The sequence below is a fragment of the Triturus cristatus genome, chromosome 12 (genome assembly GCF_964204655.1).
Source record: "Triturus cristatus chromosome 12, aTriCri1.1, whole genome shotgun sequence".
NCBI lineage: Eukaryota > Metazoa > Chordata > Amphibia > Caudata > Salamandridae > Triturus > Triturus cristatus.
Window position 1 is genome coordinate 784,880,274 of NC_140595.1, and position 27,832 is coordinate 784,908,105.

The 27,832-nt window shown below is 40.2% G+C and overlaps 1 long non-coding RNA gene across 5 annotated transcripts in view; it reads right to left on the reverse strand.

The window, feature by feature from the left end:
• The window catches only part of LOC146782834 (uncharacterized), a 219,192-nt gene that overhangs the window by 101,758 nt on the left and 89,602 nt on the right, over window positions 1–27,832 (reverse strand). Inside the window, exons 2-3 of one of the 5 annotated variants that reach the window (XR_014972089.1) lie at window positions 20,685–20,727; window positions 20,123–20,402 (exon numbers count right to left, since the gene is read on the reverse strand). The exons of 3 other annotated variants lie outside the window; for them this stretch is intronic. This is a non-coding gene — a long non-coding RNA (uncharacterized LOC146782834). The remainder of the gene's footprint in view (window positions 1–20,122; window positions 20,403–20,684; window positions 20,728–27,832) is intronic. One more of the 5 variants, XR_014972091.1, reaches the window with a different exon arrangement.

Below are 27,832 nucleotides of genomic sequence, written 5' to 3' on the forward strand. Positions count from 1 at the left end.
CAATACCATATGGAGAAATGGCCAGGGCCAGGAAAAATTACAGCCAGGACCCTAACATTTGCAAGAACATCAAAAAAAAGAGGCAATGACAATCTGTCTAAGCAATGCTGAGACTAAATTAAAAAAAGTTGTCACGTGTACAATATTTTGAGAAAGAATGGCATTTATTAAAAATCAAATACCATACCTAGAGGAATTGTACCCGAGAAACCTAAAGTTACATATAGCAGCAGAGGTAAAACTTTGAAGAACATGCTATGTCCCAGTTATGTCACGAATGTACCAGGAGAAAAGAAAACATGTTTTCCTGAAAAACCCTTTGGTTTTTTTGTGTGTGTGAATTGTTGCATATGGAACCTAGGCCTTAACAAGTTGATGTCTTTCAAATGCAAAAAGTCTAAAGAGTACATGGTCAATTCTTTTATCAATTTTAACACCAAATCACATAACATCAGTCTTGTGAATTATGCGGATGACAATTGATTTTGTCATTAGAAGGCTACCACTCACCGGAAAAATTTCATGATTGTCTGCAAGATACTGCTTTATGCTTACGAAATAACTATTTACAATTCAAATCGTGAGAAAAACGAGATTGTGTTCTCCAGCTGGGAAGGTTCCCCTTCCACTACCAACAGGGTTTTGCCCACTTCCGGTGACAGCACCACTGATCCCCGTCAAAGTAGTACGTAATTTAGGAGTCAGTTTTGACTGCAATCTGAGTTTAGAGCCCCAAGTGACTAAAACAGTTGGCAGCTATTTTGCTCTGATTAGAGTGCTTCGAGGGATCCTCCCACTGCTTCCCACACAGGCAAGATCACTGGTGGTAGGGAGCATCATTCTGAGTCGACTGGATTACTGTAGCGCACTGCTGCTGGAGTCTCCCAAATATTTGATTGAGAGACTCCAGAGAATCCAGTGAATGGCAGCCAAGTTATCTCTAAGGAGACCACGTCAATCATGGGCATCTCAGGCTCTTTTAGAGCTCCATTGGCTCCCAGTAATGCAGAGGATTACGTTTAAATCCCTCTGCATAGTCTTCAAGGCTCTGCATGGCCTTGGACCGAAGCCATTACGGAGTAGATTTCAGTGGTATGTTTCATTGCGCAATCTCTGTTCCTCTTCAGCTAAACCGGTGAGTGTCCAGGTTTAGGAAAGCTAAAAAGCAGGAGGTAGGGCTTTCAGCAATGCAGCAGCGCTGGCCTGGAATAAACTCCCAGTCGAAATTAGGCAGATGGGAAATCGGTTACAGTTCAGAAAGAGATTAAAGACTTGTCTGTTTCCTAGGATATAAATCATGACATTTTTCTACTCTTTAGCTACACACCCTCCATGCTCTCAGAATCTAGCTCACGTGTGCTAGCGCCAGGATACCCGCAGGGTCACAATGCGCTCTATAAATGCTGTTTACATTACAGTGATTTAAGTATATCTACTTCCTCACTTAGGAATATTTTGAATTCTTTAAATGCGTTAAGGCATCTACAGTACAATTTTCATCGGGTACTGGGGTGTTTCCAGGTGCGTGAAGGGTTCAGCATAATGTTCTATTTTGCAGGAAGTGCAAAGCCACTTGACAAACTTGTATAAGCATGACTACTGTTTTCCTGGTTATTCATGTATTAAGATAAATAGGTTAAGCAACTCATTTTAAGAAACACCCACATTCTGGATGCTAACCAGATTCACAGCTAGTACTTGCACAAGTGCTGAGAAGACTCCGGTAGTGGAAGACTGGAGTCATTTTTTTCCTTTATCCCATGCTCCTTTTCACCTCAGTGTATTGTATTTCAAACTCTGGGGACATCCGTTCAGAGAAAGTGGACTTGCCCTTTAATTCCATTAAGAATCACTCCTCTATCGAGTTTTGCTCAAGACAATCTACTCCCTCTCGAATGCGACCGGTGCCCACCCTTTCCCACATGCCCAGTTTGAAATGGAATATACTCCAGTGAAGTGGAGTAACCTCTTCCTAGATCACGATACGGTACTGAGCGAATCACAGCCGAAATAGTTATATTTAGAAATAATACGTGGCTGGTACTGGTTTCCCTAGGAGCTCAAAACGGTGGGCCTCCATCCGCATGACAATTGTTGGAGATACACCGAATAAAAAGGAGACCTGATGCATATCACCTGATCCTGTCCCAGTAACATGAAATACTGGTCTGTGGTGTGAATGCAAATGAAACACAGCACCTTCCAATTCTCCTCTTCTCCCCCAATCGACTATTCTACATGATGTAGTCTTCATTTCGAATTTAACATCTCATGCACAGATGGTTGGCCACAATACTGACAGCTTAACACAATATTCATCATGAGACATCGGTGCCAGCCAACAATGCCAAACCTCTCAGAGTGGTTGATTGAACTAAACACACTCGCTGCCCCATAGAAAGATTCCTATATGTTGAATAACTTGGTAATATATTCAAGTGTGTGGGGCCACTTGCTAGATTCTGTGGAGGCAAAGGTAAGAATACTTAATTCTCTGACCCGGGAAATTTGGTTAGGATCCAGTTATATTCAATTTATGATTTGGATTTGTGGCCTTATGTAGTATTGTACCTATGAAATCCGCTTGTGTTAAAATACTTGCTGCTAATCAAAGTTACTGCACTGGTGGCATTAGTCTTGTACTTCTCTATTGTTTATATCCTCCACCCTCTCCCACTCCATTTTTCATACTGGAATGCTACCATAAACGCTATGGATATTCATTTCCACATAATTTTCTGCTGTAGAAGTCATTTTACGAGCTTAGGTGCAAGTCCTTCTAGAACACAGATTTTTCTATTATGCTCTCAGATATGTAAAATGGAAAGACAATATGGAAATAAATGATAACTATTCCAAAAAAAGGATAATCACTCATCACTTATTAGCAGGATGAGGTATTCCCAACACCAATAGCAGGTCCCTGGCCAGCTCTCCCCTGTGTGCTCACCCTCTCTCTCCTGTTTCCCCCTTGTTCTCACATTGTGAATTCTTGTTCAGTTTGACTGCCCGTTTTCTTTCTTACTCCTGACCGCCCCTTCTTTCTCTTTGCTCCCTCAGCTCCCTTCTGCCACTCCACTCTCTCTGGTCTTTCTATTACCACACTGCTGTCTTGATTTTTTGCCTTTCATTCTTGTCTCTGCCTCCTGACATCCCTCCCTCCCTCCCTCCCTCTCTCTCTCTCTCTCTCTCCCTCTCTCCCTCTGCTCTCTCAGCCCCCTTCTGACGCTCTCCCACTCTACCTCTCAGCTCGCCTTGCTGCCGCTGTGTATCTTCTCCACTCACACAGTTCCCCACCCCACCCTCTCCCCAACTGTCTCCATAATAGTTTTTCCTTTACAGATTTGCTAACGCTTTTCCTCGTTCAATTGCAGATTCCCTAATGTTCCTTTTCAGATTCGCCAACTTCTACTTACCATTACAGATTCACCCCAATTTCCCCCCCCCCCACAGATTCCCACTCTTTCCCTGCCACATGCAGTTCAAACACCTCTCATGCCTCCCTCTCACCCCCTCCCAGGTAACCTACTTGAGGGAGGCTGGAGCGCAACCGCGCAGCCAGAGTGCCAAAGGCAAGCCGGTCTGCTCACACCCATGCCTGAATCACGCCCAGTACCCGGACCCTTACCACCGTATTAGGTACTCTGGTAACCTCCGGGCCTTCAAAACAGAGCCCCACAGCCTCAGCTATTACCGTGCTTTTCTCACACCACACGGCCAGAACATGGGTCTGCTGGCACTACCCACTCCACCGGAGCAATACGATTACTACCAACATTTCGAAACACCCCTCCCACCCACCTCAGATAGGAGGAATATCAGATTTTCCAGAGGGACAAAAAGGCTAAAAAGATACAAAGAGATGAGAAAGACTATCGCAAAGGTAGAATATATACTTTCGTGAAGAAATAGGATACTTTGAAGAGTACAGAGTCAGCAAAACGGAGTAGAGAGGATATCTTGGAATCAAGATCAATCAGTAGTAGTTCATTTACCTCTACAGAGCATTCCGCCAGTGAGTGAAAAATACAATGCACTAGTACCACAGGAAAAACACAATTTTTTATTGGAGCTAGAGAGGCTACGCCTCAACAGCATACAAACAAAAAGATATGCAAGACTAGGTGGGAAAGTAGGGCCTGGCATAAAAACCAAAAAAACTGCCAAAACTAGCGGTGGACCTTCGCTCATCCAAGAAAAAGTGAATACGGCTACAATATTGGATTCAATAGGGGCCAGCCTAAAGGTTTCGGAGCAAGATGTATGTAATCTGTCAATTGTTAATCTTTCAAATCACTGTCTCAGTAATGAAGAATGCAATGTATTGAAAAAAAGGACTTGGTTTTTGTCCTACACAAACTTGCAAAATTATTGATGTGATTGTTGACTTGCATAAGTTCACAAGGAGTTTGAAATTAAAACATTTTTTCCATTCAAATTCAAGATGTAATTTGCCTAATACCTCCAATTCTGAATTGTCTGACTACACAGTGGGGGAGGTGGATACCATACACTTGTTGATGTCACTAAATGATGAACTTAATATGAAACTGGGAGTTAACAATACGATCTAAATTTACACCCCAAGTATCCCATCCAAAAATAGATCTTTTTAATGCACGAGTAACGGAGGACTTTAAGTTATTACATTCTGATCAATATAGGGATAAGGGTCCATTTAATCTCACTTGGGCAGAACAGCAGGCCTTACAGACCCTATGTGACAGAGAAAATATAATAATGCTTGAAGCCGACAAGGGTGGGAACGTTCTTGTTATGAATAAGTGTGACTATATGGGGGAGATAGCAAGGCAACTAATGGATGGTGCCTGCTACGAGATCATTCGATTTGACCATTCTGATCAATAGGAGACTTTTGGATTGGAGCAAAAAGGATCTTCTGACTGATGGAGAATGTAGATATCTGAGGGTCACTAAACCCAGTTATCCCTGCATCTATGTTCTCCCGAAAATACATAAGGGGGGGGGGGGGGGGAGGCTTCCCCCCCAGGGAGACCAATAATTGCAGGGATTAACTCTGACTGAGCGGCGACTATCAGAGTATGTGGACACATACTTACAACCACTAGTGAAAAATGTACCTGCTTTTATACAGGATAGTAAAGATATCCTTCATAAATTTGAGGATGTTGTTTGGACGGTGGGGTTACATTTGATGTGGCCAGCCTGTATACTTTTATTAGGAAAGATTTGGGCCTTCGTGCATTAGGTTATTCCTTGAAAAATAGAACAGCTGAGTGATTTGAATATAACGATGTGTTAATAGAAATGACCGAGCTGATGAACTTTTTTCTTCATGGTAATCAGTGGTACCACCAAATTCAAAGTACGGCAATGGGAGCAAAATTTGCGCCATCGTACGCAGGATTGTTTATGGGTTGGTGGAAAAAAAAACACGCATGGGGAAGATATGCCTCCCTCTGGATTAATAAAAACCCATATAATGTGGTACTCACAATGAACCATTCCACCGAGCAGATGGATTTTTTGGATATTCTGTTTTATGAGGAAGGAAATAAATTACAAAGTAAGCTGTATCGTAAACCTACAGAGCGCAATAGTGTACTACATGCTACGACTGCACACCCGTAGGCAACCATCGACAACATTCCCTATGTAGAAATGTTGAGGGTGCGCAGGAATTGCAGTGATACCAATGTGTTTATTGAAAACCTAAAAGAAACTAGGAAAAGATTTGAGTACAGAGGCTATAAGAAGAAGATATTGGACAATGGGGAGAAGAAAGCAATGCAGAAAACCAGGGAATCCACACTACAAGAGCAGGGTACTGTAAATGTTAGTCAAACTACTCGGTCTTCAATCAACTTGGTCACAAAATATAATAAATATAGTCAGGACATTTATAAGATTCTTTACAAACATTGGAAACTGTTACAGGAAGTGCCAGGAGTAATGGGTGTAATCTCAATGAAACCGAAAGTGACTTACCGAAGGGAAAGGACACTGAGAGACATGTGTCTGAGTTACGTGACACCAAAGAAGGCAAGGAAAACGTGGCTGCCGACACAAGTGAATATTTTTTTTTACATGTACAGACTGTAATGTATGCCAATATGGTAAAAAGAAACAGATTTCAGTTATAACACTCGGGTTTGCAAAACACGACAGATCATAACATGTAAAACTACCTATTTTACATATATAATTGGGTGTCGCAGCAACATTATTTAATGTGGGCAGCACAACTAGAGCACTTAAAACTAGAATTCAGGAACACATAAGGGCAATCCGGCATCAAAACTCTAGATATCCGATAACTGCACATATGTGGGAGTATCATGGCGGAAGACCGGAAATCTGGTTCCATGCCATCGATCATACTCCCTTGAGAATGAGAGGAGGGGACAGGGAACGGTCCCTTAGGCAAAATGAGGCGGGTTGGATATGCTGGTTATGCTGTACCAAGTTGGGACATAATACTGATGAAGAGTTATATTATTTTATGTGATCTTTTATGTGAATCTTGGTATCCTGTATGTACTATTCAAATTGAGATATTAGTGTGAACAATATTTCCATCAGAAGGTACAACCGGTGACTACGATTTGAAGATCAATGTGACCCTTTATGTGACTCTTGTAATTCTGTAGGTACTATTCAAACTGTTACATTAGAGAGAATAACATTTCCATCAGAAGAAAGGGATTACTTATATTGCTATTAATATTGATGTAATATGGGTAAGATGTACACACATTGTTTTTTCGGTGTTGCGATTGTGACACAAATTTACTTGAGGTTTATACAATTCAAGAATGGGGTGTGGTTAATTCTTTCCTGGTTAACTGTGAAACGAAGATAAAGAGATTGAATACATCGTGCCTGCTAGGATTAATACAATGTGGCTTCAATATGCCTGTACAGATCTTGTCAAAGTTCTATTGGGATACAAAAATATATAAAGTCATTCTAATTCCAAAAAAACAAAACGATTAATGAAATAGACTGGGCACAATTTGATTGACGGTGTTTAGTCTGCTTTGAGGGGATTCGAACCCTGGCTGTGGGGGTGGTTGTGTCTCGCCTTTGCAGCTTGAGTTATGCCTCATCATTGAATTCCCCATGTAAGTTATAGGAAGTTATTAATTACACGTTTAAGTTTTATTTCGATTTAAACATACATAATGACAATACAATCCTAAAAAAATGATTTATGTAACCCCTTCGATGTTCATGACGGAGCGGTTCCGTCATGAGCATCAGTTGGGCTGTGCTCATGACGCAACTGCTCCGTCATGAGCACAACCCCTGGGGGGGGGGGGGGAGCACTGGCACTTCCCCCCCCCCCCCCCGGGGCATCAATCTTGCCCCCACAGAGGGGGATGGCAGCGGAAGAGCTTCCACTGCCACCCCCGACCCCCGCCACGCTTCCCCATGACGTCAGCGTCCTTTTTTTTAGCTATAGGAAGTGACCCCTTGGGCAAGGGTCGCTTCCTTACAGGGCAAATTTTTTTAAAAGTCTTTTGTGCCCCCCCTGTGGACTGTTTTTGGTGTTTCTGGCCCCAGGGGGGGGGGGGGAAGAAAAGCCCACTAGAGCCAGGGATTTTTTATTCATAAAAACGGAAGCGACCACTTGGGGAAGGGTCGCTTCCAGGCCCCTAATTTTTTTTTAAATGTGTACTCTGCCCCCCCTGGGGGCAGATCAGCCCATGTATTTGGCGGCAGAATACCCCACTAGTTACCAGGTAGTCCTTTTATTATGTAAAGGAAGCGTCCACTTGGGCAAGGGTCGCTTCCTTAGGGGGCACATTTTTTTTAAAGTCTTTTCTACCCCCCCCTTTTTGGCATTTCTGGCCCTCGGGGGGGCAGAAAAGCCCACTATAGCCAGGGATTTTTTTTTTTTTAAATGGAAGGGACCCCTAGCGGAAGGGTCGCTTCCAGGGGCCTCTTTTTTTAAATGTGTATTCTCCCCCCCCCGGGGGCAGATCGGCCTGTGTATTTGGCTTCTGCCCCCGGGAGGGCAGAATACCCCAGTAGACACCAGGGACGTATTTGAAATTAAAATGGAAGCGACCCCTTGGGCAAGGGTCGCTCCCAGAGGGCAGATTTATTTTTTTAAATAAAATTTGGTTATTGTTATTTCTGCCCCTCCTGTGGACAGATCTGCCCCCTTTTTGAGGCCTTTTTTCCCTAGGCAGGATGGGGGCAGAAAACCCTACTAGGCACCAGGGATTTATTTCTTTTGCTAGGGTGCATATTTCTGTATGCTGTTTTCTGCCCCGCCCTCAGACAAGCTCACCCGATCCCTTGGGCAAGTTCACCCCCATTTTTGCACAGCCCTATTAGAAGGCCCATCTGGCAGATTGACCAATTGGGTAGTGACTGTTATAATGTTAATTTTTATTTTTTGTGTGAATTTCAATTGTAATGCTTTTTTTCTCCCTTTTTGTTCTAGTTGAAAGCTTTTGCTCTTTAGACTGTTCCAGGTTGCGGTTTCGTTACTTTTGGTTCTGCTGTTTGTGTAGTTGCTTGTGTTTGGTAAGAGACTTTTTTTTGTACAATGTAAATCTTTTTCATTTCTCTGCATGAATGTGTTTTTTGCAAATGATGTAAGAATTGCAGTATGTTTGGCTTCTGTTTTTTGAGTGTCAAAAACTTTTTGCATTTGTGCTCGATGTGTATGTTCTTTTGTGAGTAATTGTTTTTTTTTTTTCTTTCTAGTGGGATATCGTTTTTGCTGTCTCTCTGCAGAGTAGGTGCTGGTGAGTGTAGCGGTCTCTTGCAAGTGAATCGTATAGTTTGAGTATATTGATCTTTGTGATAAAGGCACCCATTTACTTACTTATTTTGCACAGTGTTGGTTGTTGTTGACTTGTTTGTACAGTTTCCTTTCTTAGTAAGGATAATGGCTAGCCGCAGGATTACTGCTCAGCAGGTTGTTGGTATGCTTTTTGAGTCTCTCTGACCATAGTCCAGAGGCAGACTGATTCTGAGGCAGAGGTGGGAGGGGAAGATTCAGGCAGCGAGTTCTCTCTCCACATGGCATCATAGGATGATGAAGCTACTCTCAGTGCCGATGAAGCTACTCCTAGTGCGGATGAAGTGCCAGTGTTAGAGGAGGACATTGATGTGCCGACAGTGCGGCAAGAGGCATCTGGACTGCAGCCTGGGGCTGCAAGGCTTCCAGTTCAAAGTGCTGACGTCTGGGTTGCCCAAGGGATGGTGCAGCCAGCATTGCCAGACTTTACTGGTGTTCCAGGGTGTAGAGTGAATACTGAAAACTTTTTGCAGATACATTTTTTTCAGTTGTTTATGGATGATGTATTTTTGGCAGAGATTGTTGAGCAGACTAATTTGTATGCCGAACAGTTTTTGAGGGACAACAGGGCCAGCCTTAAGCCCCACTCTAGAGCTACCCGGTGGACTCCCACAAATCTGGATGAGATGAAGTTCTTGGGTTTAACTTTTTTGATGGGCTTGCTAAGGAAGCCATCAATGTCTTCATAGTGGTCTACTAGTCCCTTGATAGCAACTGCTATATTTCCGGCAGTCACGAGTCATGATCGGTATTTGCTTCTGCTTTGGATGATGCATTTTGTCAATAATGGTTTAGCGTTGCCACGAGATCACCCTGATTGTGACCATCTTTTTAAGATTCGGCCTGTCCTTGATCACTTTGTTGATCGATTTTCTGAGATCTATGCTCCAGGGAAATAAATAGCAGTGGATGAGTCTTTGGTGTTGTTTAAGGGCCGCTTGGTTTTTAGGCAATATATTTCTAGTAAGAGGGTACCCTATGGAATTAAACAGTATATACTGTGTGACAGTAGGACTGGATATGTCTCTAATTTCAGGGTGTACACCGGTAAGGAATCCAGGATTAACCCCCCTTGTTGTCCGTCCACTTTTGGAGTGACTGAGAAAATTGTGTGGGATCTTGGTAGAGGATTTTTTAACAAAGGCCACCATTTATATGTAGATAACTTCTACACTGGTGTGCGGTTATTCAGGGAATTGTCCAAAGTGGACACTGTTGCTTGTGGCACAATCCGCTCTAACCGTAAAGGCTTCCCAAAAGAACTTGTTTGTCAAAAGCTTGTGCGGGGACAGTGCAGTGCGTTGCATTGCTTCTAGCAGTGAAGTTTTCAGACAGGAGACATGCTGACTACCATCCATGATGAAAGCACTTCACCTGTGACTGTTTGGGGTCAGGTTTCTGAAGTGCACAAACCTGTGTGCATTTTAGACTATAATAGGCACATGGGTGGTGTTGACAGAGTAGATCAGAGGTTGGAACCTTACGCTGCTCTTCGTAAGGCTTACATTTGGTACAAGAAGTTGGCTATCCATCTTTTCCACTTGGCAACCTTTAATGCTTTTGTTGTGTTCCAGGATTCTTGCCCTGAGTCAAAGATGACTTTTGCTAAGTTTCAGGAGTCTGTAATAGGCATCCTTGGTTTAGTGGAACAGGCAAGTGTTCCTAGAGTTGGAGTGGTGGAGGATGTTGCTAGATTGAAAGATCGCCACTTTCCTGATTACATCTCCTACTGGGAAAGTCTTTTGAGGGTGTGGGAGGAATGTGGAGTCTGTTGGCAAAGAGGTACACGGAAGGAGACTCATATGTACTGCTCCGAGTGTCCTTCTAACCCTGGGCGGTGTGCGCCTGCTTGTTTTAGAATGCACCACACGCAAAATAATGTTTGGGAACATCCATGATTGGTAAAGTGACCTGCCTTGCCTCTATTGTTTCATATTTTTTGTTCAGTTTCAAGCTTGTCATTTGTGTAGTGTATTTAGTTTCAGTTTTTGGATTAGTAGATTTGTATCTATTTGCAATTTGTTTGCGTTTTCTTATTTATATAAAACAAAATTCCTAAATGTGATGGCGGTGTGCGTGAACTGGCGCATGGCTGACGGTGTGTTGTGCCTGGACTGGCGCTTGGCTGGCAGTGTGCATGGACCGGCGCGTGGACTGGCGGTGTATTTGTACTGGTGCTTGCCTGGCAGTGTGGTGTGCATGGCCTGGCGCTTGGCTGGTGGTGTGCAAGGACTGGCGCATGGCTGACAGTGTGGTGTGCATGGACTGGCGCTTGGCTGGTGGTATGCGTGGACAGGCGCTTGGGTGGCGGTGTGGTGTGCATGGCCTGGTGCTTGGATGGCAGTGTGCTTGGACTGGCGCTTGGCTGGCGGTGTGGTGTGCATGGCCTGGCAATTGGTTGGCGGTGTGCGTGGACTGGCGCATGGCTGACAGTGTGGTGTGCGTGGACTTGCGGATGGCTGGCGGTGTGTTTGGACTGGTGCTTGACTGGCAGTGTGCATGGAATGGTGCTTGGCTGGTGGTGTGAGAGTAGTGACTAGCTGCTGGTCACTACACACACTGCTAGCCAAACGCCACTCAACGCAATCCGTGAGCTGGTGTGGTTGCTGTGTCAGGAATGTGGGCGTGTGAAAGTGATGGGCCCTTGAATGGCACTGTCTGCTGGTGTGAGTGTTGTAATGTGCTGGGCCCGTGGCTGGCGTTGTGAATGGTTTTGTGTGTCCCACGTATGAAAGGTGTATGAATGGCCTGTAAAGAGGTTGGTGTCTTGTCGCGGCTTTACAGCTCACGAGCTGTGAGTCAATGGTTCAGTTTCTCGTCCTTTCAATTAACAGTGCATTTCATTTTTCTGAAATCTCTGGTTAATACAACTGTATATACTGAACCATCACTCACCGCCGTGCCAAATCCAACCAGTATGTAGGTGTGCTTGAGGAATTGGTGGTTGAGCATAAACTGTGTCTTTTCTGTTTTTGTCAAGCAGGGTGTACCTTGTCCTTTTCTGTGAATGTTTTAATGTGTTGGTTTTGTGTCTGGTGGTGTAAATGGTCTTGTGTGTATCATATATGAAAGGTGTGTGAATGGCCTGTAAAGCGGTTGGTGCCTTGAAGTGGCTGTACAGCTCACTGGTTCCGTTTTTTGTCCATTCAATTTTTCAGTGCATTTCATTTTTCTGAAATCTCTTAATACAATTTTAAATACTGAACCATCACTCGCTCTCGTGCCAAATCCAACCAGTATGTGTGTGTGCTTGAGGAATAGATGGCTGTGCTGTAATCTTTGTTTTGTCTCTCTGCCAAGCTGTACATTTCATTTAAAAATAACCATAGTTTTTGTCGTAAAGTCAACACCCATGGGAGTGCATGGCGATGTCTCTTGTGGATCCCAACAAGGTATCTTACCCACAATGTCCTGCAAACCTCAAGATGTGACTGACATTTTCCTTGCATTATTGTGCCCAGATTTTCACATGGCGGAAAGTAACACATTTCCAACCCCCTGCATTTCTCCAAGTATCCCAATAGAAATGGTACCTCACTTGTATGGGTGGGCCAAGTACCCGCGGCAGGTAAGAGCCCAAAACCTATTGATGTGACATCAAAATTACCTATCACAAACCAACCTGGTTTTGCAAAGGGGGGGTCCCCTGAGTTTTTATGTCAGGGGCTTGGCGGCCATCTAGGGAAACCTACCTAACCCACACATTTCTGAAAATTAGACTCGGGGGGGGGGGGCTTCTAGGGAGGTATGTTGTTCGTGGATCCCCCAACATTTCCTTACCCAGAATCCCCTGCAAACCTCAATTTTAGCTGGAAAAAAAAAAATTCACACATTTTTGAGGGGGAAAGTTGTGGCATCACCGGGCTCACACAAATTTCCCACCACCCAGCGTTCCCCCAGGTCCCCCGGTAAAAATGTGAGCCTCCCACACAAGTGAAGCAACATTTTTATCGGGGGACCTGGGGGAATGCTGGGTGGTGGGAAATTTGTGTAAGCCCAGTGATGCCACAACTTTCCCACACAAAGTGTGAAAAAAGTGATTTTTTTCAGCTAAAAATTGAGGTTTGCAGGGGATTCTGGGTAAGGAAACGTTGGGGGATCCAAGCAAGCCATACCTCCCTGGAAGCCCCCAGGTGTCTAGTTTTCAGAAATGTGTGGGTTTGGTAGGTGTCCATAGATGGCCGCCGAGCACGGGCCAAAAACCCAGCTGACTCCCCCCTTGCAAAACCAGGTGGTTTTGAGATAGGCAATTTTGATGTCGCCTCACTACGTTTTGGGCCCTTGCCTGTCGCGGGTACTTGGCCTCCCACACAAGTGAGGCACCATTTTTATCAGGAGACCTGGGTGAGCGCTGGGTGGTGGGAAATTTGTGTGAGCCCGGTGATGCCACCACTTTCCCACACAGAAATGTGTGAAAAATTTGTTTTTTTCAGCTAAAATTGAGGTTTGCAGGGGATTCTGGGTAAGGAAACGTTGGGGGACCCACACAAGCCATACCTCCCTGGAAGCCCCCAGGTGTTTAGTTTTCAGAAATGTGTGGGTTTGGTAGGTTTCCCTAGGTGCCGGCAGAGCAAGGGTTCACAAACTACAGCTAGGCACTTTGCCAAAAAAGGGTCATTTTTCACTGCAAAATTGAGGTGTGACCACGTTGCGATTTGCGCCGTTTCCTGTCGCGGGTACTAAGCTGACCCGCACAAGTGAGGTACTATTTTTCTCGTAAGACTTTGGGGAACGCGGGGTGGGTGGAAATTTGTGGATCTACGCAGATTCCAGAACTTTCCACCACAGAAATGTGGGGAAAATGTGTTGCTTTTGACAATTTTTTAGGTTTGCAAGGGATTCTAGTTAACAGACCCTGGTGGGAGGCAGTCAAGTCACCCCATCCTGGATTCCCCTGGGTGTCTAGTTTTCAAAAATGTATAGGTTTGCTAGGTTTCCCTAGGTGCAGGCAGAGCTAGTGTTCAAAAACTACAGCTAGACACTTCGCAGAAAAAGGGTAAATTCATTGTGAAAATGTGGTGTGTTCATGTTGGGTTTTGAGCCATTTCCTGTCAGCGGCACTATGCCTACCCACACAAGTGAGGTACCATTTTTATCGAGAGATTTAGGATAATTCAGATTTGTAAAGCAACTGTTATTACCTATTGATTTATGATGCATTTCTGCCTTACGAATGAAAGACATTGTGTAAAAAAAAAAAAAAAAAAAGTCATTTTGAAAAATGACCGATAATTCTCATGCTGGTATGAGTATTCCCAATTCTGCAAATGTGCAAATATGTACTGTTTCTAAACTCTATAATTTGTTCCGATTTCAGAAATACATAGGTGCCTTTCATACCGATTTTTCCATGTATACATTTTCCGACAATAATTGCTATATATCCAGAACATAAAAAACCAGTGCAAATTGGTGCTCAGTTTTGGGTTCGTCGGGTTCATGTTGAACCTACAAGTCCTATATATCCCCACAACCAGGAAGGTCCAGCGAATGTAGCGGTATATTGCTTTCAAAGAGCGGTCATAATTAGAAGTTACACAAAAGGCTGTTTTTTTCAAATAATTTTCAATGTTTCCTATATTTAACTGTTAGTTTCTATAAAGAAACCTTGATGGATCTACACAAATGACCCCTTGCTGAATTGAGAATTTTGTCTACTTTTCTAAAATGTATAGCTTTCCAGGATCCATTTTTGCTTTCACACTCATTTCTTCCATTAACTGGAAGGAGGTTGAAAGCACCAAAAATAGCAAAAATAGGCTATGTCCCAGAAAAATACCAAAACTGTGTAAAAAATGTTGGTTTTCTGACAACAGTCTGTCATTCCCTATAACCTGGGAAAATGGTGATCTCAGCCACACAAATCCTTTTTTGATACCATTTGCAGAGAAAAACCCAGACACTTTCATTTGTAGCCCGTTTTTCCCATTTTTCACAAAAAACAAAAACAGAATGTTGTTGTATTTTGGCTAATTTCTGGAACCCCTCCAGGGGAATCCACAAACCCTGGGTACCTTTAGAATCCTCATGATGTTGGAAGAAAAGGACGCAAATTTGGCGTGGATACCTTATGTGGTCAAAAAGTTACAGGGGCCTAAGTGCGCACTACCCCCCAAATAGCCCAAAAAAGGCTTAGCACAGAGGGGAAAGGCCTAGCAGCGATGGGGTTAACAGATTGGGCACAATTTGGTTGATAGAGCTTGGTTTTCTTGGAGAAGAATCGAACCTTGAAATTGGTTGTGTTCCGCCCTCGCTGTTTGAGCTATGTCTCACTATCGCATTCCCCATGCAAGATCTAGGAAATTACATGCTGTTAACCCTGCTGGGCATGTGGTATTTACTGCGATCAAATATGTGTACGTGATGCAGCACTGGCGTATTGTGTTATTTTGTGGTATTCCGGCTGCATGTGTTTGTGGGCAGCTTCTGAACTTTTACAAATAGGTTTTTTCCATAGGTATTGAGTCTTGATTGGTGCATCTCTATTTTTGTTCTTATCTTTGTAAAGGTTGATATCGAACTGTTTACTCTGCTCGCTATCCCTCTTTAACATTTGAAGGAGGAAATTAAGATTGGTGGTTAGGCCCCAACTAAGTTAATATGACAGATGATCATGTCGGTTGATGTTTTTTGACGCAAACAGATGCTTAAATATGACGAGCTAGGTTGGGCGCCTTTTTGCGCATTGATCAAATAACCCGTTGGCTTTGTAGCGTGGTAACGGACACTTTTGGTAAGTTTAGACTCGCTGTAGATAGACTTTCCGTTTTCCTTTTGCTAAATAGGGTGTGCAATAATCGCTCTCCTTTAGTTTTAAACATGTGCAACATGAGGTTATTCCCGTATACGGGACATCGATTTTGGCGGATGGTTGAATATTAATATCGCCCGTTGAACGACTTTAAATATAAACATAATGGAAGTCTTACGAATTTTTCTATTAGTGGGGACACGCATTTCGTAATTATTTAAAGTCATTTCAAATACGAATTTAGCAATGGCTACCCAAAATTTTGGGTTATATATAACAATTGATGTCAAATGAAGCCGGTCGCTTTAGGCTACACAATTGCATCGCAGGCACATTTCGTACCTGTTTAAACTTGTTTATACTACGAACTAAATATTGGTCATTTTAACTCTGTGGCTATATATTGTATATAATATAAAACGAGGCCGGTCGCCCAATGCTGTATAATTGCATTAGAATAAACCAACGCCGAAGGAAGTAGATTATATATAATATAATCGCTCACTATGACATAAATAAACAACTGAAAATAAGCGGGAGTATACTTGAGTACAAACAGAATGCTTGTAAGTTACCAAACATGCACTGGCATGGAGCTAGAAGCTCGGAAATGTCAGTAATGAATCGGCGCGCGAACATAATGGTGAGGTATGATATATTGTAAACAGAAGATCTGCCTTTACCTTATTTTGCCAGAGAATCGGGGAATGCGTATATGCATATATACATATGTAAATATCACGAAGATGTTTAGTTACATTCGATTCAGACAAAGTATATGCACGCTTAATACGATCGGCATTGGGACAAGGTCATAGCTGGTAGAGTCAGCGCTAAAAGACTAAAGAATAATGGAACAGGAAGTGTAGTGGGAATCACTTCCGGGTTGAAAGGGGTGAGGCAGCAAGAGCAACAGCTAATGACTAAACGGAAGCTGAAATGAGTCATTACCAATTAGTTTCCAACCAATCATAACGTTCACACACGTATTTAAACAAGGGTCTCCTGAGATGAATTTAGATCATCACGGACACAGGAGAACGCGCGTAGGATTCCGTTACTCTTCAGCGAGCTTTGAAGGTGAGCAAGGGACCAGGGGTAGTACGGAAATGAGGTTAACTTAGTACCCCATTCTCTTTTTTTTATAAAAGGGCAATGAGTTTAACAAGCGATGCTTTGTCTCATATTTTTTCTAAATAGTGACTCAAGGCAAGATAACAAGAAAGTAAGAATTTCCTGGCCCTTTGGCATCTAGTGGGACAGTACTCCTGGGAGAGTAATATAACTAGGACCACTGCCCAATTATCAAGGTATGTCACTAAACCGGTTTGTGGAGATCTAACAACAATACTTCATTTTCATATCGGGCATACTGCAGTTTGTACAAACGCGTGTATGTGTTTCTCCTTCTATATAGGGAAATCTAAGGAAACAAGTACAGTTTAGGGAAGTCTTGTGAATAGTTTTAAAAAGACCCCCAGACAAACTTAGGACCATTTGGGACCATCGGAAGAGGTACACACGATTTTTTGGTGCCTAAGTGATATATATTAATCGGTTCCATGATGGAATATCGTTAACATAAATATCGTCAGAAATAAATATCGTCACTAAAATATCGCTTACATTAATATCGTCATCCTATACTTAAACAAGGATTCACACAAATATCGATTTTTTTTTATCAACAACCCTAATATCGTTCACACTAATATCGACAACATAAATATCGACTACTACATTATCGACTTTATTTTAAATAACATTACCTTAGACATATATATCGACTACACTAACATCGACGACCTATCTGCTTATAGAAATACACAAAAAATATCGTCTTTTTATTACCAACTCGATATGCACTATTCTTTTATTTTACTCACTTTTTTTTTACTATTTTACTTTACAAAACTATTCACACATATAATTATTTAGTTTTCCTAATACTTATTGATATAAAAATATATAATATAGGTTAAAAAAAATTACATTTACTGATACTATCATACACTCCGATGGCCTAAATGTGAAACACATTTCATTATTTTCTACATATAAACTATTTACATATAAAACAAAAAAGCACATATAAAACTTTTTACTATGTACTTTAACAAACAAATAGTGATGCAACAAACTCTTACGAAAATAACGGTTTTCTAATTCAAAATAACGTTCTCGACCAATGATTTTGAAATTTCACTAATTGAACCAATCAAAAGCTACCATTAATTAACTCACTAATATAAAAACAATTATACACTTAACGTAATTTACAATTTTTGGCCCAAACTTGGAGAAAAACGGTTACCTTGCTGAGAGAAGAGAATACAAACCTACGACTACAACTACAAAACGTGATACTACACTTCAAGTAAGTAAAATCCCATTGCTTTTTTCATTCGAACTTAGCAAAAAGTAGATAACCTCCCTAATTTAAAAACTGTTCTTCTTTAGAGTGAAAACAAAACATGTTGAACTTATCAACAACGACCAGAAACTTAGATGTAAAAACATTTATAAACTACCTTATCCATGTCTACTTAGATAGCTGATAAAAATTATTTAAACTTGCTAAGTAAATGTACAATTTACTTCATATGTCAACTACTATCATCCAAATACTATAAGTAACACAATGATTATTTTTTCCACAGACTCTACAAAATTATTTGCCTATCTACAACTACACTACCAACATCTTCTACTACATCAAGTAAGTATAGTCACTGTATGTATAACAATTCTGAAAGTAAAATCAAACACCTATAACACTAAATCATGTCTTTCAATTATTCTTTAACGCTACTACAGAACTTAAAGAGAAGAAAATTCAGAAAGAGAAATAAGAATAAAAGAATTACCAGTTTAGCCACATAGTAAGTATATGTTCACGCTTTTTCCTGCTCTTATACACATCTCTGTAAATCGTGTTCAATGTTCTTAAAAATACATATATATATTTCCACAGATCTACCTTAGACATGGCAACTGGAGCTACTTTCATTACTTCGCAAAAAGGGAAACTAATGCTGAACTACATGGGTTACACCTACACCCAAGAAAGAATAAAAGCGAATAAGACCCATTGGAAATGTAGCAAATATTACTCAAGTGCATGCTATGGTAGAGCAACAACTGTTGATAACAATGTGGTAAATGTACGTGAGCATAACCACCCACCAAATGTAACAGAAGTGGAAGTTAGAGAAGCACTGGAAACATTGAAATATGCTAGTACAGGATCACAAGAAACAAGCACTAGTATTTTGAAAAATGTTTTAAGCAAAGTGCCAGAACATGTGACAGGACAGCTACCTTCTATTCCCAACTTAAAAAGATTAATTGCAAAAACTAAACGTGCTTCAGATCCAACTCCACCAACGCCAGAAAGTTTTCAGGATATAAAAATATATCCTGAATATACCATTACACATAATGAGGATAAATTCTTAATGTATGACAACCACAGTCATGACAAACGATTTTTACTTTTTGCTACTAATAGTAATTTGCAAAAACTTAAATCATGTGAAACATGGATGATGGACGGGACTTTTAAAGTTTGTCCCAAACCTTTCTATCAACTTTACACCATCCATGGGGAATACCAAGATACAAATATCCCTCTAATTTATACTCTGCTGCCAAACAAAACAAATACTACCTACGTTGAACTTTTAACAACGATCAAAGAATTAACAGATAATTACTATCCTCAAAGAATTATAATTGACTTTGAAATGGCCATGATTCAACCTATCCTTAAAATATATCCCCATACCTCAATACAAGGTTGTTATTATCACTACAACCAAAGTATATGGAGGCACTTACAAAAATCTACCTTAAACATTGAATATTCTACAAACAGTCACTTTGCTTATCAAATAAAAAAGTTGATTGCATTGGCATATGTACCAACAACAGAAGTAGCTAACTACTACAATTTATTAATTGACAGCCCTTTCTACCGCACCAATGAGAAAAAACTAACTCCCTTCTTGGACTATTTTGAAGATACCTGGGTTGGAAGATTACATTGTTCAGGCCACCGTAGACAACCTAAATATCAAATTCCATGGTGGAATGTGTATGCTAGTACAATAGCACAGAAAGCTAAAACTAACAACGCAGTTGAAGGATGGCATAATGCCTTCCAAGCCACTTTAGGAAGAAGTCAACCAACACTTCACAAACTAATCCAAAGCATTAAAAAAGAACAAAGCTACCAAGAACTCAGAATAGAGCAATCCCTTTCTAAAATTGGCCCTAAACTAAGTAAACAAACATTAAATATGTACGAATATCTCCAGCAAAAAACTAGAATGTACCCAAGTATAGAAGGTCTAGCATACTTAGACCTAATAGCTAAATCCATCCTTTAAATATAAATACCTAAAAATTAAGCAAAGCATAACAAAACATACTATGTAGTTAAATTTAGTAACATTAGGTCATGTAAAAATATAAGTAATATATTATTACAAGACATAATAACATTACATTTTACTAAATAGTACACTATAACACAATGCAACACAAAAGTAAATATCACTTTTACTTACGGTTCTACTGCTGTAGAATATGTTCCACGGTGATACTTTCCACAGCAATAATAGCAAACGCTATCCATATAGTGTTTAAAAATCCCAACAAAATGGAAAAAATACAACTGTTTGATAATAGTCCCCCGTCGCAATCCTCTCGAAATTGAAACCATTAAAAAGGTGATAAATAATCACGAGTAAAAAAGTAGAAAACTCGAAAAAGCAGGGAAAGTAAAAAAGTATGTACCTGCTTTAAATAAAAAAGCGTTACGATCCATCTGCTCCCCAAAACGAACACCTGTAAATAATAGAAACAAAACGCACCCTCAAAACATAGGAAATACACATAGCCTTCACATAGCATATAAAACATAAGACAACATCTGAATTCATCCATTAATACAACAGTAAACGTTACTTGTGTTCGAACTACCTCACAAAGTACGTTCTCCATAACGACGCTAAATAACACGTAATTCGCACATAAAGAGTAAAGTACTACACATATCGACAAGTACACACTACAACTATCACTAAAATAAATTTAAATAACTTTAAAAATAATGTAAAATAAACTTACCTTCACCAACAAGAAGCAGCTCCCAACCGCAAAGTTCCGTTTTCTAAAATGACCCAAACAACGATGTTGATAGAGTAAAAAGTGAAGTTCCAAAAACAAAATGGATGCATAATAAAAACTAAAATAGGACTAAATACCCTTTTGATCAAAAATAAATTTTATTAAATAGCATAATATTTACCATGTTTAGTAATAATTTACTTTTTATTGTTAAAAAACAAATGAATATTGTAAAATATACATTAATATGTTCAATAGAATTATGTATTAATTGTTTATTGTATATTAAAAAATGTTTTTCATTGTTAAATATTTCTCAGATGTTAAAAAATGTAAATTTATGTTATGTACATATCGTGATAAAATCAATGACATAAAAAATATGTAATATATTAAATTTTTATAAAAAATAGTAAAATTTAATATACTAATTTATGCATAATTGAAACTGTATTTATGTACAAAACTGCAATATAATTTGTTAGCAAAAATTATGTTAAATGTTTATAAAATGTTCAAAATCTTTGCAGTAACAAATTAAACTATGAATAAAAAAAAAAATTACAAAAAATGTATTTCTTAATTTAGAAACTGGTCATGTGTATGTAAAAGTGTTATAGAAATGTTTTTAATTTATATTGTTGAAATGAATATTACAACATGACATATATTATTCTTATTAAAAATAGTAAATAGATAATGCTGGATAATAAACCATAATTAACTATTCTAACTCCAGTCCTACGTAAGTCAGGGTAAATGGTGGATAGTAAACCATTATAATTAACTATTCTAACTCCAAACATTACATAAGTCAGGGAAAGTGCTGGATAGTAAACCATAATAAATTACTATTCTAACTCCAATCCAACATAAGTCAGGGAAAGTGCTGGATAGTAAACCATAATAAATTACTATTCTAACTCCAAACATAACATAACTCAGGGAAAGTGCTGGATAGTAAACCATAATAAATTACTATTCTAACTCCAATCCAACATAAGTCAGGGAAAGTGCTGGATAGTAAACCATAATAAATTACTATTCTAACTCCAATCCAACATAAGTCAGGGAAAGTGCTGGATAGTAAACCATAATAAATTACTATTCTAACTCCAAACATAACATAACTCAGGGAAAGTGCTGGATAGTAAACTATAAATTACTATTCTAACTCCAATCCAACATAAATCAGGAAATGTGCAGGTTAGTAAACAATATAAATTTTTCTATCTAAATTATTTTTTAGACCCTATTCCCCTATAATACCAAAATAACGCTTCTTCAATATTAATTTAATAATTTTTATTAATATTAAAAAACAAATTGTGTAAAATTTTAAATTTCTGTTAAATTTTGATTTCATGATAAATTTCTAATTTATTAATATTTTATACAATTTTTTAACACTACATTTTTAAATTACTACCCACCCTAATCCCCTATAATACCAAAAACCCGCTCCTAAAATTTTTATTTGAAATTTTAAATTTAATTACAAATTTAATTTCGTGAACAATTCGAAATTTCAAATTAAAATTTCGATTTCTTAATTATTTTCTAATTTGTTTATATTTTATAAATTTTTTAAAAACCAAATTTTAAATTACTACCCACCCTTATCCCCTATAATACCAATAACCCGCTACTAAAATTTTAACAATTCTTTTGTAGAAAATATTTTTTAACACATATTACTAGTAGGAGTTTTGTAAGCTTTTTAAAAACAATACATATTTTTTTATAAATTTTATAACACCTTATATTTTTGTGTCGATATTATATAAAACGACATTTTGATCAACGATATTCTGTTCATCGATATTTTTTTATGACGATATTTTTGTCATTCTCACGAAACGATATTTTTTACAACGATATTTTCTATTACGATATTTTTAACAGTCGATATTCTTACCCCGATATTAATGCTAGTCGATATTTTCCCGTCGATATTCTATCTTTATACCATATTAATCATTACCAATAGTCTTTAAGAATGAGACTCTCTCTTAATAATTGAGAATCTTATCATGGTTTCCAGGCTTCCTTAAGTGGTAATAACGTGGATATTAATGGGAATTACAATAGGAAAATAAAGATATTATCAGGAATTAAAACACAGGTGAGATAATACTGGTAGACAAAGATTATGAAAAGAGGCCAATTAAGAAACCTGAGGCTTCTGACTCAATATGTACAACATTATTGAAGAAAAATAAGGTGACTCATTATGCAATTAAATACCAATGAGGTAATAATCTTGTATAAATAATACAAACAAGGTAGTGATTATTCTTCCGTATATAAAACACAAGAAAAGGACAGAGCCATTGGGTGTTATAGGCTAATGAGAACCATGACCAACAGAATGATATCCATATGCCATATGATGTAGAGTGAAGGATTATGTATTATAAGGAAATATTGCATATGTTAATATATGAATGTACAGTACTGCATACAATGTATGGACACTGTATTTGTTTTTATTGTAATATGAAATTCTTTTACATTTGTTTGCAACACAGGATAGTTGTAGTGGTTCACCGGGGGTGAACAACAGAGACTTGAAACACTAGTCTTGAAAAAGATGGAATAATAAACTACCATCGAAATGCGTCGACGCCTTTTTTGTAGCAGAATCTGTGGAAACACTGTCTTGTAGATGGCCTAATAGAGTTCATCAAGGTTTAGTGAATACATTGCTCCTTGTGATCTGTTGAATTAATGACAAATTATAGTGTCTAGATCATATCTCTTTTTTGATATTGTGTTGTATAATAATTTTGTTTTATATATTTTTATGTTTTGTTTTTAGACAAAAGGTTTTAATAAATACCTGTTGCATATTGGATGTGATATTTTTATATATGACCAAGTGTAAAAAAATGAATATTAACTAATAATTTGTTGGCTGTGTAAGTTAGATCCTTTTTAGTAATTTTGTGGGGTGTGTATACAATGAATATAGTTGTTGACAAGATTGTTTGTGATACTGTTTTCTAAATTAGGAGACAGGGGATAACTTGTTTAAATTACTAATTGCATTACAGGCACATCAGCCATTTATATAATCTATCTTCCGAGTCGGACTTGGGCCGGATGTAGTTCTCTCAATAGGTAAGATGATGCTTTATTAGGTATAAGTATGGGCTGAAAGAGCTGAGATAGGTATATGGGGTCGTATCAGTATGATCAAAGGATTGGAGACTCATACCATGACGGCCCAATAAAAGTGTGACGCTATTTATTTATCTTTTCTTACGAAAAGTTTGAACTCCTGTACAAATAATGTTCCTATGGCCCTGGCAATCTGAGGAAAAGTGGCAGGCCACGGTGATTGATCAGTGGAGTACACTAGATGACCACATATGCTTATTTTGGTAAAAAATTATCAAATTGACTTGGTAGGTGCAACATTGCTGTAATTTATTACGTTTTTGGTGCTAAACTTGTAAAGTGATAGATGATGGAATTTAGATTTGGATCATTGGTTTCATTTTAGTAGAGAACATGGGGAATGCTTTCCAAAAATTTGTTGATGCTGGCTCTTTTGCTTTAATAATGGGGATACAATATAAATATAATTTCTGCTTATGGACAGCAACACAATGGTTACATAGTGGGTCCAAAATCAGTAACTATTAGTGACAATGTTAAGTAGGATGGAGCTTTTTGAAAACGATAAAAAAGACAACAAAAATGAATGCTGTCAAAATTCTCTTAACAAATTGTAATTTTCTGTGAGGTCTTAAGGTTAAAATGGAGAGCCTTGTTAAAAATTCTATAGGCAAATCAGGCTCTTCTGTTTTTATGCTATGGTATGAATTGTATTTATTTTAATGAATTATATGTATTTCATTATCGTGTATTATAGTAGTGTTTTTTTAATGTTTTACAGCCCTGATGATGTTCTTGTTATAGAACGAAACGTGTTGGCTGTTTGCTGTACAATTGTCAACATTATAAAGCAGAATAAAGAATTTGATTTTTCTCAACACTGGATGGACATTCGTACATTTACTTCTCTATGGACTCTTTTGTAAAGTGGTGCAACCTACAGTGGATATAACCACAATATTAGGTACTCTGGTAACCTCAGGGCCTTCAAACAAGGACTCCACGGCCTCAGCTATTACCGTGATTTTCCCACGCCCAGAACATTTGTCTGCTGGCACTACCCACTCCACTGCAACAACATGATCACTACCAACGTTTTGAAACATCCATATCTCTCTCTCTCTCTAAACCCTGCATCAGCACCGGTCATCACCGCAATTTTTCCCAGCAGATACTAAATAAATCATACTAACTAAAACAGTGGTGGCATAGCCATCACCCACAAGGAGGGCATCAACTGCTCACTTTTTAATTTCCAGGTCAACACTAACACCACACTTGGATGCACCCTTGTCTAGCTACCACCCGGTTCATGCCATGCACCTCCTGTAAAGTCATCGAAGACTACATCACCCCCCCTGCCCTAGCCATCCACTCAAAAGCCTACCTTTTTCTAGGGGACAGCAACTTCCACCTAGAGGACACCTCCAACCCAAACACCACCACCAACACTACCAGCCTCCCCAAAACTTAATAACCTTGTCACTCAACTGGTGACCAACTCCACACACACACACACAGCAGGACACAATATAGACCCACATTTTCTGACAAGATCACACAGTCACATCAGCGAAATAACCGGGTCAGAACACACCTTAATACTCTTCCACATCACCATGACAAGTCCCTGATCAACCACGCCCCCCAGCAGCCTCCCTAAGGAGCTGGAGCAAGGTATCAAAAGACCTCTGGTTACACACCCTAGACACAACATCCCCCACCCCTACCGTAGATGTAGCAGTCAGTAACTTCAGTACCTAGATCTCCCACTGCGCCAACACGATCGTTCCCCTCTAATCTGCCCTGACCTGAAACTCACCCCCACAGAGCCACCTGGTTCACAGATCAACAGATTAACTCCAAAATCAACTGCAATAAACTAGAAGGCATCTGGCAAACCAACTAGACACCCTCCAACAGGGAGAACCTCAAGAAAGCTCTAAATAAACAACACACCCAACTGCAAAATGTCAAGAGAGAGGCCCTCAACAATCGCCTCAAAGACCGCTCCAATCACAGCAAATACCTCTCTAGCATCGTTAGAGAGTTCACCAAACCTAAAGCCACAAAGAACACCATCACCCATTCCCAGGAACTCTGCAACGTCACAACAAAATAGCAACCATATACAAACATTTTGATCCCCAACCCCCTCTGGACATCTTCAGAATGCTATACACCAGTAATTACAACACCCCGGACACCATTCTCCAATTGGGTACCCTTCACAACACAAATGACTACCAGCATCATTATCTCCATCCACTCTGGTTCCCCAGAGACCCATGCCAGCTTCATATGTTCAAAGGAACCAGCGCCATCTGCAAGGAACCCACCCCCATCCTAAACGCCTCCATCTCAGAGGCACGCTACCCCTCCTCATGGAAGCATGCAGATGTCAAGCTGCTACTAAAAAAACCTCTGCTGACCAAATGGACCTCAAACATTTCAGACTATTCTCACTTTTTCCCTTACCAGTAAAAGTCATGGAAAAAGCAATCAACATCCAACTAAAATGATCTTGAATTAAACAACCTCCTGGATCCCTCACAATCCAGCTTCTGCGCCAGCCATAGTGCAGAAACTAACCTCACAGCACAGCAACCAGAAACAGCCCTCCTTGACAAGGTCAAAACCAAAGCCCTCATCCTCCTCGACCTCTCTGCAGCTTTTGACACCGTATCCCACCACACTTTTACTTGGCCTCCACCAGATGAGCATCATAGGAGATGCCCTCAAGTGAATTGCCTCCTTTCTCACAGACAGAACCCAAAGCAGCCACCTTTCTCCCTACGCCTCAGCTGCAAAATAAATCTGTGGAGTCCCCAAGGATCCTCCCTCAGCCCCACTCACTTCAACAGCTGCATGGCCACCTCTTGCCACTCTGGTCAAAACCAACATGAATAGATCCTACACTGATGACACCCAATAAATCCTATCCCTCTCCTCCGACCCCACCAACACAAAAGCCAACTTCCACAGGTGCATAACTAATGATGCCAGCTGGATGCAGAGCAGGTGCCTGAAACTCAACACTGACAAAACAGTTATTCTTATTCGGAACCTCCACACCCCCTGGAACCACACCGGTTAGACCCCCAAACTCGTCCCTTCTTCCCAGCAACACAGAACACACAAAAAACCTAGACATCATCCTCAACAGAAATCTATCCATGAAAAGTCAGGTGAACGCTGTCGTCTCAGCATGCTTCATCCTCGGCATGCTAAAGAAAGTCTTCAAATGGCTCCCCACAGACACCAGAAGTATCATCAACCAAGCCCTAGTCACCAGCTGCCTGGACTATGGCAAAGCCCTCTATGTGGGTAGAAAAACCCAACTCCAAAGCAGATTCCAGACCATACAAATGCCACAGCCAGGCTCGACCTCCTGAGACTAACCCACATTACCTCCTCGTTAGTCATCCGCGCCACATGACTAACTAAGTGAGCTTCAGCTCCACCACAGAACCCTCCAAAGAAAAAGTTAGCCTCCCATGCCTCCCATCCCTTCCCAATATGGCCGACCCCTACCCCCATGGACACTACAAGAGGCGGGCCGGCCCACCCCTAAAGCCTGTTTTTTTTGTTCTGCACACGTCTCTCCAGAGCGCGTCAGGTAAGTGGTGCCTGCTGTAGCAGGTACGTGGGTCGGGTTGGAGGTCCTGCTCTAGCGGACCCTAGGGCTGTTTCCCCCTGCTTTTGACCCCCGGTGTGTTTGGGGCATTTGTTTATTTCGCCTTCGAGCCGGTTAGGCTCTGCTTTAGCGGGCCGTGGGTTTTTCAGGGGGGGCGGACTTTTTTATATATCTCTTCTCGAGTGGGGGGGCTCGCTGTGTGTTCCCCCCCTTCTTGAGGCGATTTCACGGGTCCCAATATCCTTGCATGCGGGTTCCGTTCCCGTGGTTTCCGCCGCCGCCTTTCCTTGCAGATGCAGGCGGCGGCTGTGCAGCGATGTCCGTATGTTTTTTTTCTCCCGCCGGACTCCGACTCGGGCGGGGGCTTTCCATGACGATTTCGGAGCGC